At 38.7% G+C, this 19,213-nt stretch overlaps 1 long non-coding RNA gene across 1 annotated transcript in view; it reads left to right on the top strand.

Annotated features, from left to right (window-relative positions):
• The window catches only part of LOC141502501 (uncharacterized), a 168,105-nt gene that overhangs the window by 38,500 nt on the left and 110,392 nt on the right, over positions 1-19,213 (top strand). The window lies entirely within an intron of this gene.

The following is a 19,213-nucleotide window of genomic DNA, read 5'->3' as shown; positions in this document are numbered from 1 at the left end:
GTACTTTTTACTGTTTTTTAATTCAATTGATCCATGAGCAATTGATATTTTTTCCATTTATTTAGATCTGACATGATTTGTGTGAAGTATATCAGGTAATTGTCTTCATATAGTTCTGAGATTGTTTTGGGAAGTACAATCCCTAGTATTTTATGTTGTCTAGTTACTCTGTTTTCAGGTATTAAAATGTTTTAATGTTCTTTCTTCGGTCTGTTACAGGTTTATTATTTTGAAACAACCTATATTTCTCTAATTGCCAACACTTTTGATTTTTTTAAAGTATCTTCTTGCTTCTTGAAGTCATTATTTTATTTTTTAGGTACATTCTAATACTGAAGGAGTTTTCCACAGTGAATAAAGTTTTGTACATCTTGTTGAAAGTGGGCAATTCTCTTTTGCAGTTTTTCCCTTGGGTCATGGTAATTTCTTCATTTTACACAACTATCAATCTTATCCTGTTTCGATCATAATTTTAACTTCTTCACTTCATCTTCCTTCTACGCTTTATAAAATTGTACTAGCATTTTGGGTCAAGCTATATTTTTCTTTAGGGTTTCTTGGAATATGGGCTTCAATTCCTCAGTTTCTGAGATTTTTAGCTTAAATATCCTTTGTAGAGAAATTGCTTTTACTTTTTCTTTTCAATTCTTTTGGATTTTGCAAGGCAATAGTTTTAAATGACTTGCCCATCTTGCTTTTTCATCTTGAAAGCGTATTATTTTCCCAACTACATATGAAAATATTTTTAGCATTCACCTGTTTTTTGTATTTTATTTTTTCTAATTTTGTGCACAGTCCATTTTCAACATTCTTCTTTCTAATATTTTGAGCTTCACGCTTCTTTTTTAGGTTTTTGCAAGGTAGATGGGGTTAGGTGGCTTTCCCAAGGCCACACAGCTAGGTAATTATTAAGTGTCTGAGGTCAGATTTGAACCCAGGTGCTCCTGACTCCAGGGCCAGTGCTTTATCCTCTGCGCCACCTAACCGACCCAAGCTCCACATTTTTTACCTCCCTCCTTTCCCTCCTACTTCCCCATGGCAACAAGTACTAAGATATATGTGAGACTTGTAAGATCCTGTTAAACATAATCCCTTTTTTCATTGCAATTACTTTTGCAAGGTAATGAGTTCCATATTTAAGCCTTCTCTCCTTGTCCTTCCCTCTTCTGACAATGGTTGGCATTTTGAAACAGTTTCATATGTGCTTCATGATGTAAAATATATTTCCATATTTGCCACAGTTGAGGAAGAAGACAGAAAAAGCCAAGGGATAAAAAACACAGCCAGGAACAAAGTGGAAAAAATATGCTTCAATAGGAAGAATCAATCACTTTTTTATCTGGATACAGATAGCTTATTCCTCCATGAGACAGTCCTCTGTACATGTCTTGAATCATTGTGTTACTGAGAAGACCTGAGACATTCATAGATAATCATCAGTTTCCAGTATTTTGCTACGAGGAAAAGGGCAGGTACAAATATTTTTGCACATGGAGGTTTTTCCTTCTTTTTTCATGCTGTCTTTGGAATATAGACAAAGTGGTGATATTGTTGGACCAAAGGGTATGCACAGTTTGGTTGTCCTTTTGGCAGAGTACCAAAGAGCTCAGCAGATTGCTTCAATCTATTCACATCCCTACTAACAGTCCATTATGGTCCGACTTTTTCCCATATTCTCTCCAACATTAATCTTTCTCCATTTTTGTCATATCAGCCAATCTGAAAGATGTGATGCGTTATCTTAGACTTGTTTGAATTTTCATTTCTGTGAACAATAATGATTTAGAGCATTTTTGTGTGACTATAGATCACTTTGATTTCTTTATTTGAAGAAATTTCCTCTTCATAACTTTTGACTATTTATCAAATGGGAAATGATTTATTTTCTTATTACTTTGACTCAGTTCTTTTTGTCTTTTAGAAATGAAACTTTTATCAGAAATAATGGATGTAAAAATTGTTTCCCAGGTTTGTGGCATTACTTCTATCCTTGTTTGATTTGTTTTCATTTGAGCAAACTTTATATTTTTAGTGTAATCGGAATTATCCATTTTGCATTTTGTAATGTATTCCATTTCTTGTTTGGTCATAAACTCCTTCCCTCTTTATGGATATAGCAGGTAGATCATTTTTGTTCTCCAGATTGGCCTATGATATCACCCTTTATGTTGAAATCATGTAGACTTTCAGACATTATCTTGGTATATGGAGTGAGATATTGGTTTATATCTATAGTCTGCCATACTGTTTTCCATTTTCTCAACTGTTTTTGTTCATTAGCGAATTCTTATTACAGATGGTGGAGTCTTGGGTTTCAAAACAGAGTAGATTACTATAGTCATTTACTATTGTTTCTTTAGTACCTACTCTATTCCAGTGATACACTACTCTCTTTCATAGGCAGTATCAAACAGTTTTGATGACTGCCGCTTTTTACTTTTTATTGCTACATGCGTAGGCCACCTTCCTTTGTATTTCCAATAATGGATTCTCTTGATATTTTTGCTGTTTTTTACCTCTCAATGAATTTTGCTATTTCTTCATACTCTGTAAAACAATATTCGGCAGATTGATTTGATGCTGAATAAGTAGATCAATCTAGGTATAATTTGTATTTTTATATTTGTTTGGCCTCCCCCGGAGCACCTGACATTTTTCCAGATGTGTAGATCTGACTTAATTTGTATGAAAAGTGCTTTGTAACTGTGTTTCTATAGTTTCTGGGTATATTTTGGCAGGTAGACTCCTTCATGTTTTCTGCTGTCCACATAAAATTTTAAATGGAATTTCTCTTTCTAACCTTGCTGCTGGGCTTTGTTGGTAACATATCATAGCGGGGATGATTTATTTGGGTCTTTTTTACATCCTGCACCACTGCTGAAATTGTTCATTGTTTCAAGCACTTTTTTTAGTTGATTTTCTAGCATTCTCTAAGTATATCATGATATCATCTGCAAAATGTTTTGTTTCTTTATGAGACTAGATGGTTTTGAGACCATGAAATTGGGTTTCCCTTGAAATGGTCTCTATATAGAGTAACAGCAATACTGCAGGATGATCAGCTTTGGATGATCATCTACCTGCCTTTTCTCAGGAATGCTGTGATGCAAGAGAAATCTGAAGGACTTGTGATGAAGAATACTATGCATATCAAATACAGAGCTGATTGTGTGTGAATACAGAACTAAAGCATATTTTTTATTCACCTAATTTTCTGAGTTTATTCTTTTTGTGGGAGGATTATGTTTTTTTTCCACATCACTAGTATAATATTTTTCATGACTGTACATTTTTAACCTATATCAAGCAACTTGCTTTCTCAGTGAGAGGGAGTGGGCTAGGGGGAAGGGAGAGAATTTGGAACTCAAGGTTTTCAAAGTGAATGTTGAACTGGAGAAAAATAGAATACCACTGAAACTAAAGATAGTTTATCTCTCTCTCCTCTCTCTCTCTCTCTTTATTTTTTTTCAAGGCAAATGGGTTAAGTTGCTTGCCCAGGGCCACACAGCTAGGTAAAGATAGTTTCTCTTTAAGGAATGTTGTGAGCCTATAGGACATAATCATGGAAGAATACGGACAATAACATTTTTTGAAGGTTAGCAAGCAGGAGTTTTTCTAATAAGATTTTGTGTAAAACCAGCTTGGTTTTATTCTCCTGGATGACAAACTCTCCAAAATGGACATTTTTTTCTCTGCCTCTTGATTGGCAACTGGGCCACCTAAAGGGAGATGATCCAAACACATAGTATAAGACTTTAAATCTTTTTTTTGAATTTATTTTTTATTCTCATTTTGTACAAATTTTTTTACATTAATAAAATATTCTTGTTTACAAGTAAACAAAATACCCCTCCTCCCCCATGAATATAGATAAACTTGCTTAGGCGAAAAAAGTAAAGGGGAGAGAAAAAATTAAAATTAAAAATAAAAGTAACAGTAATAATTGTAGGTATGGCCAGGTGGCGCAATGGACAAAGCACCAGCACTGGAGCCAAGGGCACCTGAGCCTATATCCAGCCTCATAAACCCAACTATCACACAGCCATGTGACATGCAAGCCACCCGATCCCGACTGCCCTGCAAAAACCAAAAAGGAGGGAAAAAAAGACCCAAAATAAAATAAAATAGTAATAATAGTAGGGGTGGCTGGGTGGTGTAAAGATCATTGGCCCTTGATCCAGGAGCCCCCGGGTCCAAATCTGGCCCCAGACACCCAAAGGTCACCCTGTTATGTGGCCCCAAGCAGGCCATCCAGTCCCACTTGCCCTGCACCCTCCCCCAAATAATAATAACAAAAAATGTGCTTGAGTCTTTGTTCCAACACCAACAACTCTGTCATGGGGGGATCTCATTCTTTATGATAAGTCCATCCCAAAAGTTACTTCCATATTTTTCCAATGTTGCCATTGCTGATCCCAACTCCCTCCTTTCTTATTTCTCCACTACCATGTACTATAGTTTCTCTCTCCTTTCACTCTGACTCTGCTGTAGGGTCAATGACGGGCTCAGCAGACAGATCCCTGGTCCTGGGGCCAAGAAGCCCTGAGCCCCCATACCACTCCTTAGGCCCAGAATCCACCTGTCCCCATGGTCCTAGGCAGGCCTTCCAATCCCAGCCCCTTGCAAGAAGTAAGACAGAAAATGTGTTATATCTCACCACTCTCTCCCCATGGTCCATCCTGTCCTCCTTTATTCTCATACCCACCCCTTCCCCCTGCTCCCTCCTCCTTCTTACTCCAGATGTCTATACCCCATTGAGTATATATGCTGTTTCCTCTCCTAGTCACCTCTGATGAGAGCAAAGGTTCCCTCATTCCCCCTTGCCTCCCCCCTTCCATATCATTGCAATAGCTCATTGTAATAAAAAAATCTTATGTGAAATATCATGGACTATTCTCCCTCTCCTTTTTCTTTCTCGCATTCCATTTCCCTTTTTTTCTATTGACTCCATTTTTACACCATATTTTATCTTTGAATTCAGCTTTCTCCTGTGCTTCAACTCTAAAAGCTCTCTCTACCTACTCTATTAACTGAGAAGGTTCATATGAGTATTATCAGTGTCATTTTTCTATGCAAGAATACATGCAGTTCATCCTCATTAAGTCCCTCATATTTCCCCCCTCTCCTCCAATCTCCGTGCTTCACCTGAGTCCTGTATCTGAAGATCAAACCTTCTGTTCAGCTCTGGCCATTCCAAAAGGAACATTTGAAATTCCCCTGGTTCATTGAAAGTCCATCTTTTTCCCTGGAAGAGGACCTTCAGCCTTGCTGGGTAGTTGATTCTCAGTTGCATTCTAAGGTCTTTTGCCTTCCTTGTTAAAAATTATTAAAACAAAGAATATTCTTAAAAGAGGGAGAGAGGCCTTATATTCCCAGTCAGACACCCTCCTGACTCTACTAGGGAGTGAAACAGTGGATTATTTCCAGAAAGACCTTGCATTGATTCTGATAGGGAGGGAAATAGTGGAATACTTCCAGAGAAGAGATCTTGCAGTCTTAATTAGCCACCTATTTGATAACAGACTGTGAGAACAGTAGCCTGCCTTCTCTTGTTTGATAAGTACTAAACTGAAGAGATAGTACAGTTCCTTAGAAGACCTTGCATACTCAGACATTAATTCATTTAACAGAAGGTCATTAGAAATCTTCTGATACCCTCGCCACCTGGATGGTGAGGTAATATTTTATGAAAAATTTTTATTCTTCTCGTTGTTGCTGGGTATATTTTTTGCGTAAGGATTATAACTCTGAAAACCTTAACCAATCAGGTTGGAAGAGATGGGGCTATGGAGGGGGTAATAGTGCTAGGCCATATAATCTTGCTTGACTGACTCCAGGGAACAGGTCCTTAGTCTTCGTGATATTTGTGAGACTTCGACTATACGTTTTTTCTCAAGAAAAGCCAAAAAAACTGCCTTTTTGCTCAGAGGAGTCTCTATATTATTTAAGTGGATTTTTTTCCACACACTGGCATAGCAGGGAGGTGGACAGAAGTAAGGCAGGTAGTCTGTCCGGTAAGAGAGACTCCCACATAGATCCCACTTCAGTTCTTTCTGGACATGTAGCCTCTCCTCTGTTTCTTAGTTTCCTTTTCTGTACCATGAGGAGTTTGGACCCAATGCTCATCATTGAAATCCTCCTAGTCTTTTCACAGTCCACATACCCATGATCTGCTGGGAGAAGCATGCTATTCTAACCTATTCTATTAAGGGCAGCACCACTCCACCAGCAAATCTGCAGCCGCATTACCCTAAAGGTTGTTATGAAGGTCACAAGTCTAGAGACCTGAGTGGGTCCATTTCCCACTATCTGCTTTTAACTGGGGCCTTTCTTTAAGTTCCTGAGGTTCAGAAGGGTTTCTGCCCATTTTCTGGCCTGCTGCCACTCCTGGAGCCATTTAAGGGAAAAGTATGGAGGACCTACACCAAAACAGGAGCTTGATGTTCCTCCCACTCCCCACACTGCCCTACGCCTGTCATTCTCTCCATTCTTCCCTCCCGATAAAATCCCCCTGAATCTGGATCACAGGAGGGGAGCCCAGCTTTGGATTGCCACCAAAAAACAATTCCTTTCAAACATAACTCACTTGGACCTCCCTTCTACTCCTTTCCTCTCTAAGCCTAGCTTCCCTGTCTCATCAAATGGTGTTTATGTAAACCTATGATAAACAGAAATCCCCCTCCTCACAGAGAAAAACCTGAAGAAAATTAGACCTGGATCAACCTTAGAGGCCATCAAGGCTAGTTCCATCATTTTACAGAGGAGGAAACAGAAGGTGAGAGATGTAATGGGAAATTCGGGAGATAACACCGTTAGACACTTAGCATCAAGGCTTCCCTGGCTTCCTTCAAGCACAACTGAAATTCAAACTTCTCAAGAGAGTTTCCCCCCAAAATCCTTTATTCTGATGCCTTCCCTTTAAATATTTACCATGTATCTATCTAGTTACTTCATAGTTGGTGACATGTTGTGTCTCCTACTAGACAGGGAGGTCCTTGAGAGCATAGGATTACCTTTGTCCTGTCTCTACATCACCAGTGTTATATAGTATGATGCCAGACAGGTAGAGGATGGCTAATGAATATTGACTGTCACATTCTCTCTGCAAGGGCTGGAGACAAGGGGAAGGGACTTAGTACTCTTAAACGCAAAAAAGAAGTCATTGTGGACAAACATGCATCGTCTCTTTTCTAAGGGCAGCAAGTACTTGTTATGGTAGCGAATAAGATGTTGCCTGTGTCCTTTCAGAGAAGTTGGCGATTTTCTAATATTAGGCCAATAGGGGTTTTGTGTAATTCTGCATTTTTAGGTCAATGAGATGTTACAAAATGAGTGTGGTTCCTATTCCAACTCACACACAACATCAGAAACCCAAGGCTTATTTTTTCTCTCTAGCACTCACACCACTATACAGTTAGAGGAAAATGGGAGCATCAAATCTTAACTCAACAGTTGAAGGATGAAAAACTGGCTCCAAACACTGAAGTGACTCATATGGGTGAAACAATTAAGTACTCTGTGAGTACAGATACAGACACATGTAGTTCTCACTCCAACCAGAGGGCTTTGTCAAAAAACCCTGAGCTGCTCCCAGACACCTCCCAGGTCTAAAGTTCCAATTTCCTTTTCTACATCTCTCTTCCCTGTGGGAACATACCCCTGCTTCCCTCCACCCTTTGCAATCACCTGGTTGTCCAGATTTAGACTCAGAACTGGAAGGAACTCCAGGGGCCATTGAGTCCAAGACTATCACTTTAGGATAGAAGAAAAAATAATTTTAGTCTCCAAATTATTTACCCAGGGTCACCCATCTTGTAAGAACATGTATGATAATGTATTTAACCTCAGGCTATATTGACTCCCAGGAATATAAATATGGAGATTTCATTGCATCATTTCTACAAATATCCCTCAAAGTCCATTTCCTCTATATCTCTCTCCTGCTCAGTGAAAAAGTCGCTCTATATCCCCTACTCTCTTCACACTGTAATCCCAAGTGGGTTTTCCTTTCTCACCACCTCATCCAAAACATCATGGAGATACAAGGACCTCAGAGGACATGAAGGCCAGTGTCATCGTTTTTACAGAGGATGACACTGAGTCTGAGGGAGATTACATGAATTGATGAGGATCATCCAATTAGTCATTGTGTGGTTGGTTTCTGACTGCAAGGTCAGATCTCTTTCCATTAATCTCCACCTCCCTCCTCAGGGATGCTTTACTTTTAGATGTCTTCCTTGCCTGTGGTCTCATGTCTCCCTAGGTCACCCTGTCCATAAGGCTCACTCTAGCTCTATCGCTGTTTCCTGTCTCTGTTTCTCTCTTTCTGTCTCTCTTACTTTCTCTCTCTCCTTCCCTCTCCTCCTTCTATCACCTCCTCAACAAGTTTTTCTCCTTACTCTAATTCCCACCTTTAAACAAGTGGTCTTTTCTTTCCCCCTGTTATGCCTAAGATCCTAACTTTAGTGCTGGAAGGAACTCTAGGGGCCATTGGTCCAAATCTATTACATTAAAACAGCAGAAAGCTTAGATATGCTTACTGAATTGCCAAGGGTCACACCTTTATCTTCAATGTGAGCTTGGAATTGAACTCAGGTCATTCTGACTTACAAAGAGTCCGTGATGAGACCTGGTTATTTTCCTCAACATATTCCCCTCAATTCCCATACTTCCATTTCCTGTGGATACTTGCCTCTGTCTCCTCTTCATCAATGATTGATTCCTCCTAACTCTCTCTATCTATTTCAAGATTAATCTACAGTAATCATACTTTCTACTCTCTGGGATCTAGCTTATATACCATCAAGTCTAGCCCAATAAACTGAAGGAGAAGAAAATTGAGGCTCACAATAGGTTAGTGATTTGTCTCTTACTTTTAGAAGTATAATTCAAAATGCACATCCATTTGTCTCTCTGAAATCTAGAGGATCATAGACCTACTTTGTTACTGGACAACATGACTTCCCACTTAGTGCATTTCCGGAGGAGCAAACAGACTGTCTGGTTAAGAGACTTCTCCAGAGCATTATGGCATGACAGAAGTTGTGGAAGAATGAGTTCTCTGAATAATATGAGCCCTAGCTGACTTCTTATACATCCACCAGTTGTCGCTTAACTTTCCATATTTCCCTTGCTTCATCTCTTATCTCTATTCCTCAATTTCCTCAATAATGGTCTCTTCCCTCCTTACCTTGTGATGCTCTGTGTTTGTCGCCATCTCTTTTGCTCTGTCTCTAATTTGGTTACATCATTGAAATTCTCTAAATACATGATACATACATATATGTCAATAATCTGCATCTATCTTATTCTATTTCTTTTTCTCTCTGAATCCCTCTCTTTGCCCTCCTTTTCTCTTTAGTCTTCTCAAAAGCCTTTTTCTTCCTCTAATCTTCCCTCATTGGTATGTAATCTATTCTTTTGCCTCATATTATCAATATGATCAAAAATTTAGAGCTTGAAGTATGTTCAGGGTCATTTAACTCCTATTCTATTATCGTATAATAGAGAACACGGGCTTAGACACTTTCTCAGAATTTCCCAGCATCAAATATTTGTTAAAAATGTGAAATAGCATTTGGACTCCAGTCATTCAGAATACTCAGAAGAGTCCACTAGGGGACCTCACTCTTTTGCTCTAGATATCCACAAACTTAGATTTCCTGTTTCTTTCTTCTTCTCATGCTCAATGTCTGATTCCTTCTGATTCTATCTCTCTATTCCAAACTTCATTATAACTGGACATCCTTTTCTCTATCAGACACCAAGAGGATGAGAGAGCTGGAGCTTCTTTGGACATCATCAAGCGAAGTCCAGTAAATTGAAGGCAGAGAAAATTGAGGCTGACAGTTGTTAAGTGGCTTCTCCAGAGGAACAAAGTGTATCAGTGGCTGAGATACCACAAGTAGAGTGCACAACCATAGCCAAGTAGAGTGCATAACCATAAGGATAACCATAACCATAACCATAACTGCACTTACCTGGCTTGTTCTACAGAGGAAAGGTATCCCTTCATTTTGAATCTCTTCCTCACCTGTAAACTCTGATCTTGTTTTGACACTTTCCTTTAAAAAGGTCTGCTCTCTCCCTCCCTTCTAATCACTTATGTGCTCTCTCCCTTCCCATCTCCCCATCTCTCTCTTTTTCTCTCTTCTCCTTTCCTCTTACATCTCCTTGCCTCACTTTCTCCTTAGAAGTTTATGTTTCTCAACCTCTTTCCTTCTCCCCAAATACCAAATGCTCTTCTCCTGGTCTCTCTGTCACCAATATTATCCAGTACTTACAGTGGTCATTGGGTTCATTTCCAATGTTTTAGAACAGACTGAGGTGTAGACAGTTTAAGTGACTTGGCTAGGATAGGGTTAGATTCAATAGTATAAGTACCTAACTTGGACTTTGAAATGATCAGCTTAAATGGGAAATTTAAGGTTCAACTTGGGCATTAAGTCAAAACAGGGCCCAAATAGAAATTACTGACATAAGTATATATTGGAGACTACCTCTATGATGATATTCCTAACAAGTGATCATCCAGTCTTTGCTCAAAAAAGCCTTCAGGGAAAGAAAAGCCTTTCCTTACCTCCTGTTTTTCTGAGCTCCTATGAATCTGTCCCTCTCAGATATCTGAGTGTTTGTCACTGTTTTTTCAAAATCCACTTCTGTCCTGGTCAGCCTGGTCCCCTCCCTGCCATACTCCTTGCTTCTGACCCCTGTTTCCCCTTTTGTCCAGGTCTCAGCGTTTTCCCCTACCTTTCAGAATAGACTCTCAATTTTCTGTTCTCCTGCTACTATATTATTCTGCTATGCTCAATTTTTCCTGTCAAGTAACTCAATCCCTTACTTCTGGCTCTCTTTAAAACCAATGCACAACAAATGGCAAGAGGATGGTACAACCTGTAATGTGTTTCACCTTAGTTGCATTTACTGAAATTTATGAGCAATGTGCTAAAGTTAAGCCCCATAGAAGGTTGGTGGAAGAGATGTTTTTGGGAAAGTAGTGTCTTTTGTGACTGTTTGCATAATAGACCTTGGACAGCTCCCTCCTCAGTCTATAGATAGTTCTGTGTCTTTCATTTAGTCCTAATTCTCCTTCCCTGTTCATACATCATATGGTAGATATGTATAACTATCTTATTTGTTGGAACTGTAAAGGATTGTACCTCTGAGAGAGTGAAGAGCAGGAATGGGATTGCTGGTTGGGCTGGGGAGGGCTATCTTTGAAACAGAATGTGAACATAGCACATTTGCACTGCTGGGAATGGTGCAACCCTTATTTAACTTGGAGGCTGACATTCAACTGATCTTAAAATATTGGGCTGCTTAATGGCTTCTAATGTTTTGTCATAGAGAATGGTTGTTCTTCCCTCGTGGCTAGTTAGATAAGAAGTGGCCTTTTATGAGAGTCCTGTGTGCAACTATAAATTCATTCAAGATTCAGGTCTATGCACATTGTTTCATCCTTGATTCAGTCTTGCTTTTTGAAAACCATGAAGGAATATTTGATATCAAATCCAAAAGAATACCTTATGTTATAAGGTTCTTTCCAGTTCTCATATTCCATGGTCTCCATTCTAAAGCCCTTGCAATGTCTACAGTTCCGTGGTCTCTTTTAAAAGATACCTTCTATGGCCCAATAAGGAAAGGAGAAAGGGAGGAGGATGAGGATAAATGAAAGTGAGAGGATACAAAGGAAAGGACCCATTGAGGAAGAAAGATTGGGAAAAAACAAAGGAAAGGTACTACTGGAGAGGGAGAAAAGACATAAGGAAAGACCACTGGGAAGGGCAATAATGAGAGGGAAAGGACCTCTGGGGAAGGCAGATAGACACCCTGCCTCAGACATGTTCATCTGTGTGATCTCAGATAAATCTTTTAGCCTTACTCAGTCTTAGTTTCCCCCAAAATGAAGTGATAGTGTTTGACAGCCTTTCAGGTACTATCCAGCTCCCTGATGCTTTGAGTGACAGAGAGGGCAGCACTTTAGAAGCTTGGGTCTTATGGCACTAGTCTTTGTCTTGCTCCACTATGTACTACATGGAGACCCACTGTATTTTGTCCTATGAGAGAATAACTGTAATGGACTTAGGACCGTGCCTGGATTAGAGTAGGTAAACGATACTTATAGTTGTTATTCCTCTTAAACTTCCATCTGGAATGCTGGCCTCATCTCTGGGAACCACATTTTAGGAAAGACATCATAAGTCAAATAGAGGGTGGATAGAAAAGGACACAATTTATTTTTTTACTCATAGTCCATGAATTTTCCAGAATGATGAAAAACAGAAATGATCTCTACTGAAGGAGCCTGGGAAAACACACTTATTACCACAAACTTAGTGCAGCTATGAAATGTTTTGATCACTGTGGAAAATCATTTGGAATTATGCCATACAAATCACTGAATTTCTCATGCCTTTTGAACTAGAGATTCCCATACTGGGCATATCCCCTGAGGAGGTCAAAGACACAAAGAAAGGCATCATACATAAGAAAAAAAATCAAGGTAGCACTTTCTGATGTTGCAGAAAAATGAAACAAAACAGTTGACTACAATTAGGCAAATGGTTGAAAAAATTATGGCATAAAAATACTCCTAAAGAGCAAGAAACAATATCTATGAAAAGGAAAACATCTACCAACTCACATTCCTCTTCTCCCATTTATATAATATTTTTTAAGCAACTCCATCTATGGATTCCTAAGAGGCATCTTTGATGAAGGGGTCTGTAAGGAATAGGCAGGCTTCTGGAAATATGATTCTATAGTGACTACACTGTTAGCTTCACTCTAAGGGCTGAAACAAAGAGAATACAAAATCCCACTGTATTTATTGTTTGTTTAATATATAATAGCATTTGATTTTGTATAGCGAAACACTGCCTGAAAAATCTCTTCTTCAAATGGGAGTTTATCAAAGATAGGCAAGATTCCTTGAAACCAGAACAACATAGATAACTTTTTTCAACAACTCTCAGATGATAAATAACAGGCAAAGTACAAAAGAGAGAGATGGATGCTGTCTAAAGGTGCTTACCACTGCCAGGTTTCAGGATGTACTACAGGCTCTGACAAAGAATAATTTTCTATACATGACAAGGTCTTCTGCTTCTCATTTGAAGATGGCTTTGCTGCATGTGTCATTGGAATTCTTCTGAAACTCTTGCAAGAGATCATTTAGTGCTCAGAAGAGTATGATCTAACCATTCACAAAGGAAAAGCTGAGTAGATAATGAATGTCTATTATCAAGAGTATGCTATGCAGTTGGAAGACCAACCTATAAATTTTGTCTATTATATAAACATATGTTTGTCCGTGTTTGTTAGTTTGTGTGTTTATTTGTGTGTGTGTGTGTGTGTGTTTGCAGGGTGTTTAAAAAGGACAGTTTTTAAGTTTTAATAACTTCAGAAAAATAAATGCTACAAATTTACTAAAAATGAACAGGTTAATTATTTTAAATTTTTAAATAATCATATTTATTAATAAAATTCAACATAACCCCATCTTGTGTGATACATCCTTTTAGTCAAGGTGTGAAATTTCATCACCTGAAAATTACCGAACTGGAAGGAAAACATTTGTAATATGAGGTTTAGGATAATCTGAAGAAAAAGGTCTTGATACAGACAAAATCATTTTGATGCAATCCCACAAGAACTAGTTAAATGAGGTAGATCAAGTGGTTGAGGCAGCCAAATCCAAGAAAATTTCTATCCAGAAACTGTTACATGAATAATACATGTCAGTATGCCCTTTTTTGGAGAAATAAAATTAAAAGTGAATTACTCAAAACACAGAACATTTTGAAAAGCATGAAAAATTTTTAAAAAATTACTTTATCAAGCATGTAGTAAGATAAAAGTGCCACTAAGAGATTTGAGACACCCTGTGCATATATGTGTATCTCTTTGAGTATATGGATGTTTAAGTAGTACATATTCATTGTAGTATGTATTCATCATACCGTATAGTGTAAATGTAAAATGAACTGGGCCAAGAATGGAACAGGAAGAAGCAAGCTGGCTCAATCACATCCAAGAACCTAGAAAGTCCTTTTAATGGCCCCAACAGATCCCTCAAACTCATGTTGAACACCAACACTCTACAAGTGTAGAGTTATGGAGTACTCTGGTCACAGTAGAATTAAAAATTCATCTCAGAAAGAGGAACCCTCCATAACCTGGCCCCTTCCTCCTTTTCCCTCCTTACTCCCTTCCATGTACTCTAAGACTAACAGTGTCACCAATGTATGGCAAGCTGCCAAGAGAAGGGCAATAATAGATTGACTAAGGAAGGGGGAATTGACTCAAGTCGGGAATGAAGCAGAAAAAAATTTCCATGCTGAGGGGAACTGTGAGTGGTCACTCCATGTGCTGCATGGGTACAATAGGCAAGCTAAGTTCTCTCTTCCCTACAAAATATAAATTCTTTAGAATTTTAGGGTTTCAAATATAATTCTCCTTTTCTATTTTATTTTACATTTGGGAATGTTTTCATTTTGGGTGTTCATGAAATTCAGAACTTAAAGAATAAAATTTAAAAATAAATGATTCCAAATGGTTAATAATCATCATCATAATAGAAAAGGCTCTAGTACTGTAAGACTTCTAATCACCTTCCTCACAAGCCTAGACAAAAGAATCTATGGAAAGCAGACATTACTATGCTCTCATAGCAGAGGAAATCCTAGCAGAAACAAATCTTATGCCAATAAATAGGTATTCTGCTTCATGTGCTGACCCTGTCACAAAGTTGACCTATTCCTTCCCTTGCTAGAACCTATACCCTCTTGTGCCAGCCTTGTATAAACAAGGTATTATTGCTAAATAGTTCATGGCTCTCTTCCTGGGCTGGTCTTGCATTAAGAAGGCATTATCTTGTGTGTCTGATTCCCATCCCACTGTTATCTGGATAAATAACTCTCATTGTGACAGAAGCCACCTGGGAGCTGAATGCTGAGTGGGATAAAGTCTGAGATTTCTTCCAGAATATTATAGATTCCAACTCTGTCTCTTTTGAGCCTCTTCCCCTGACCGACAACACCAGAGACACCAGTGAGTGTTATTAGGACTAGAATGTGAAGGGTAAAGTGCCTTTTGTTCCTCATCTACTGAGTCTTCAGGAAGGAGAGGCATTCTCTGACTGGATTATTTAAATTATCTTACAGACTTAGATTGAAAATAACCCATTCTTATCTAATGTTTTGGGGGGGGGGGAGCTGGAATCACATTAGGATAAATGTGATTCTTGGGTCTTTTGCTTTTGCATCAGTCTCTCTCTAATTGACTGGGGCCTGTTCCTTGAGAAACCAATAAAACTTTCTCTTTATACCTAGAAAGATCTCTGAAATTCATTCAGGTGGCATTTGTCCCACACATCATCAAAGATATCTTACCAAAAAGGGAGGCTGGATGGGGGAACCCATCCAGTATCTTTGTTCCTGCAAATTTCAGAAAAGTCCACTGAGGTAATGGACACTAACTAGAACCAGAATATTAAATTGATCCCTCATGACATGCACAAGGAACTGAGTCTTGTTCTATGTGTTAACTCCTTAGACCTTCCCTAGCACTTCCCTAACTCCTCTACCAACTCCTCCCTGAACAGCCACCAGGTCATGCTTACCATGAAATGTTCTTAACTTTCTCTCTCACAGACTGCTCCTCCCCTAGCGATCAGCCCAGTTGTAAGAATGTAGTAACTGTTCTTACTTTCTTTTTTTACTTTCCTCAATTTCCCTAAGAATTTTGGCTTGTATCAATATTTCATCCCTTTGCTTAGTTAACTTAACAGAATGAGCTTTTATATCAGCAATACAGTATGTCATGGAACACTATTGTTTTATTAGAAACCAGGAGGGATGGGAATTCAGGGAAACCTGGAGGGATTTGCAGGAACAGACTGATGCTGAGTGAGATGAGTAGAACCAGAAAAACACTGTGCACCCTAACAGCAACATGGGGGTGATGTTCAACTGTGATGGACTTGCTCGTTCCATCCAGGGACAATTTTGGGCTGTCTGCAATGGAGAATACCATCTGTATCCAGATGAAGAGTCATGGAGTTTGAACACATTTCAAGGACTATTCCCTTTAATATTGAAAAAAACCCTGATATCTTATTGTCTGATCTTGCTATCTCTTATACTTTTTGTTTCTTCCTTAAGGATGCGATTTCTCTCTCACCACACTCAATTTGGATCAATGTACAACATGGAAACAAAATAAAGACTGACAGATTGCTTTCCAAGGCATTGCGGTGGGGGGAGGTAAGTAAGATTGGGAGAAAAATTGTAAAACTCAAATAAAACCTTTAAAAATAAAAAAAAAATATTAAAAAAAACTTCAGCAATACCTCTATGTCAAGGGTCTTTTAAGTAAATTCTTTCATCTTGGCCTGAACCCCTGTTGTCTTTATCATCTGAAACACTAATTACAAATGAAGCATACTGGAAGCACCAGTTACCAAGACTATTGTTTTTCCTTTATTAAACCCCTTTTCAACATCAGAGGTGAGAGTCAGTGAGGGAGAGTGGGAGGAAAGGAAGGGAGGTACATATTGACACTGACTGTCACTAACCATATAATTTGTGCAGATTTAGGGGGCACCTAGGTTGCACAGTGGATAGAGCACCAACCCTGGAGTCAGGAGTACTTGAGTTCAAAAAGTCCCTCAGACACTTAATAATTACCTAGCTGTGTGGCCTTGGGCAAGCCACTTTACCCCATTTGCCCTGCAAAAAAAATCTAAAAAAATAATTTTGGAGGCTTTCATTATTGATATGATCATTAATGCTTACAGTTATCCTAATGTTGCCCTGTCATGCAATCCTAGTTTGAACCCAGTTTCATCATAAAATATGATCTTTGTGATATATTGCTTCAATCTCCTTGCTATTTTTTATCTTAAAAATTTGCATCAATATTCATTAGAGGAAATTGTCTATGGGGGTTTTTTAAATTAAAAACATGTTTTTATTATTTACTGGGCCAACTGAATGAAGGGATTGAACTATGCCAGCTTTAATTATTTAGGGGAAAAATGAAATAACAAAAAAGTTAGGTTATTCATGAATTTTTATTTTCTATGATCTTACCTTCCAGACACTTGGAAGCATAGGAAAATGAATAATGATTTACTGAGATTAGGCTTGGTGTTTGTGCCAACTCCAAGTCTTTCTAAAGGATCTTCAACATTTTTGGAGACTACAAAAGGTCTATCTGACCTAAAGAGGAGAAATAATCATGTATATTCATATATTTAGCATCCAAAAGACCAGAATGTGTGAGAGTGATAGCTAAGGAATTCTATAAGGGCCAAACCCAAGATGTTTAGCCTTTATTTGTATTAAGATGTGTTCTTATGAACTTAGATTAGTGCTTTCAGATCCATTAAAGGAAATCACTGGTATGCTGTGGAACTGGGACAAAGGCATGCCAGTACCAGCGATATGTGTATCTCCATGGAAATGGTCTACAGTGCAGCCAGGTAGATTATTGGTCTTTGGCATTACCATCTCATGATGGTTCTAAGGAGGGGAACAAAGCACCTAGGCAATAGGGAAAAGGAGGAAGAGAACTGAATTAGGAGGTGGGACCTCTGGATTTCAGTACTAGCTCTGAAATTTCTCAGCCATGGGACCTGAGATAAGTCATTTACCTTCTCTACACTTCAGTTTCTTCATCTGATGAAGAAGAGATTGAACTAAGTCAGCCTTAGTTATTTTGGGGTAAAAACAAAATAACAAAAAATTAAGGTCAGACGTGAAGTTTTATTTTCTATGATCTTACCTAGAAATCTATAATTAGAAGAAATCATTAGAGCCACAATGAGGGAAAAGTATTTATAGAAATCATACAAAGAGTCATAAAATTTTGGCAGCCAACCAATCAGGTTACACATTAGTACATAAAAATGTTATTGATTACTTTATGATTCTCTTACTCATTCACTAGGTCTGTTATATGTAAGAAGTGGCAAAGATCCAATTAGCAACAAATCTACTGTCTACTATTTTGACTTGATATTTTATGTTGTTATCAGATATGTTACAGACATACAAAACATTGGAATTTCTCCCTTTCCAAAACTTCCAGGCGTTTTATAAATCTAAGTAATTATTGCAACTCAGTCATCAGGTTTTGATCCTAAGTTACTGAGCTAGGTGTGAAATTGAAGAACTCTATTTATAGAGATGGAAACTGAGGCCAGGGAGTGAGTATCGACCTGCCTCAGGTCCCACAGTTAGTAAAAATCAAGGGCAGAGTTTTAAACCAATTTCTCAGACTCCAGAGACCTTCTGGAGAATCTCAGTGGGAATATTGCACAAGTGATAAAACATACCCATTTCAAGAAATTGTCTTCCCTCAGAGAGAGGCAATGGTTTCTGTGGGCACAGCAGCCTCTTTTGGAACACATGTCCTCAGATCTAACTTAGTGGAAATGATGCAAAAACGGTCATGTGCTACCATTGCCACATTATGAGTGTGAAGGTAAGCTTCCATGTCCTGGCAGCTGTAGTCAAACAGTTGACACAAGTAGAACTTAAGCCGGACTCCTTGGAGCCACCTGGGCCTAGCAACAGTCTAAACAGTACACAGTCAACTCCAATAGAAGAACAGCAGACCTAAGCAGGGAGGGGAAGTCAGGGGACTATGGGGGAGTGAATGTGAGCAAAAACAAAACATGCTGCAAGAATCAACACCTGTATAAGGCTTCTTCATCTCACAACAGATTTGCTGCTACATAATCTTGTGTGGGATGCTTCTCCCATTAATTAGAGCCTCTCAGAGCAAGGAGGGACCATGGAAGCCATCTAATCCATCTAATACCTGAATGAGAAGGTCCTCCATAACATTCTTGCAAGTGAGCAGTCACCTTTTCTGTGAAGATGTTCAGTGAGGAAGAACTCATTACTTGCAAAGGCAAACTTGTGTTTAAGATGATTGCTTTCAGTGTCATAGATTGGCCAAGAATAGGACTATGCACAAACTCATGAGATTCTGACTTGTTATTGTCATTACATCCTGGCTTATTGACTCAAAGAGAGGTAGGTAACCTTTGATTCCAACAAACAAATGAAGGAACTGAAAACAGATCTGTAATATGTACACAAGACTGGTTAAGGGAGGCTAGGTGGCGCAGTGGAGTAGAGCACAGGCCGTGGAGTCAGGAGTACCTGAGTTCAAATCCAGCCTCAGACACTTAATAAATACC

The sequence above is a fragment of the Macrotis lagotis genome, chromosome X (assembly GCF_037893015.1).
Source record: "Macrotis lagotis isolate mMagLag1 chromosome X, bilby.v1.9.chrom.fasta, whole genome shotgun sequence".
NCBI lineage: Eukaryota > Metazoa > Chordata > Mammalia > Peramelemorphia > Peramelidae > Macrotis > Macrotis lagotis.
The sequence above is the reverse complement of the archived record's forward strand: the minus strand, read 5'-3'. Positions and strand labels throughout refer to the sequence as shown.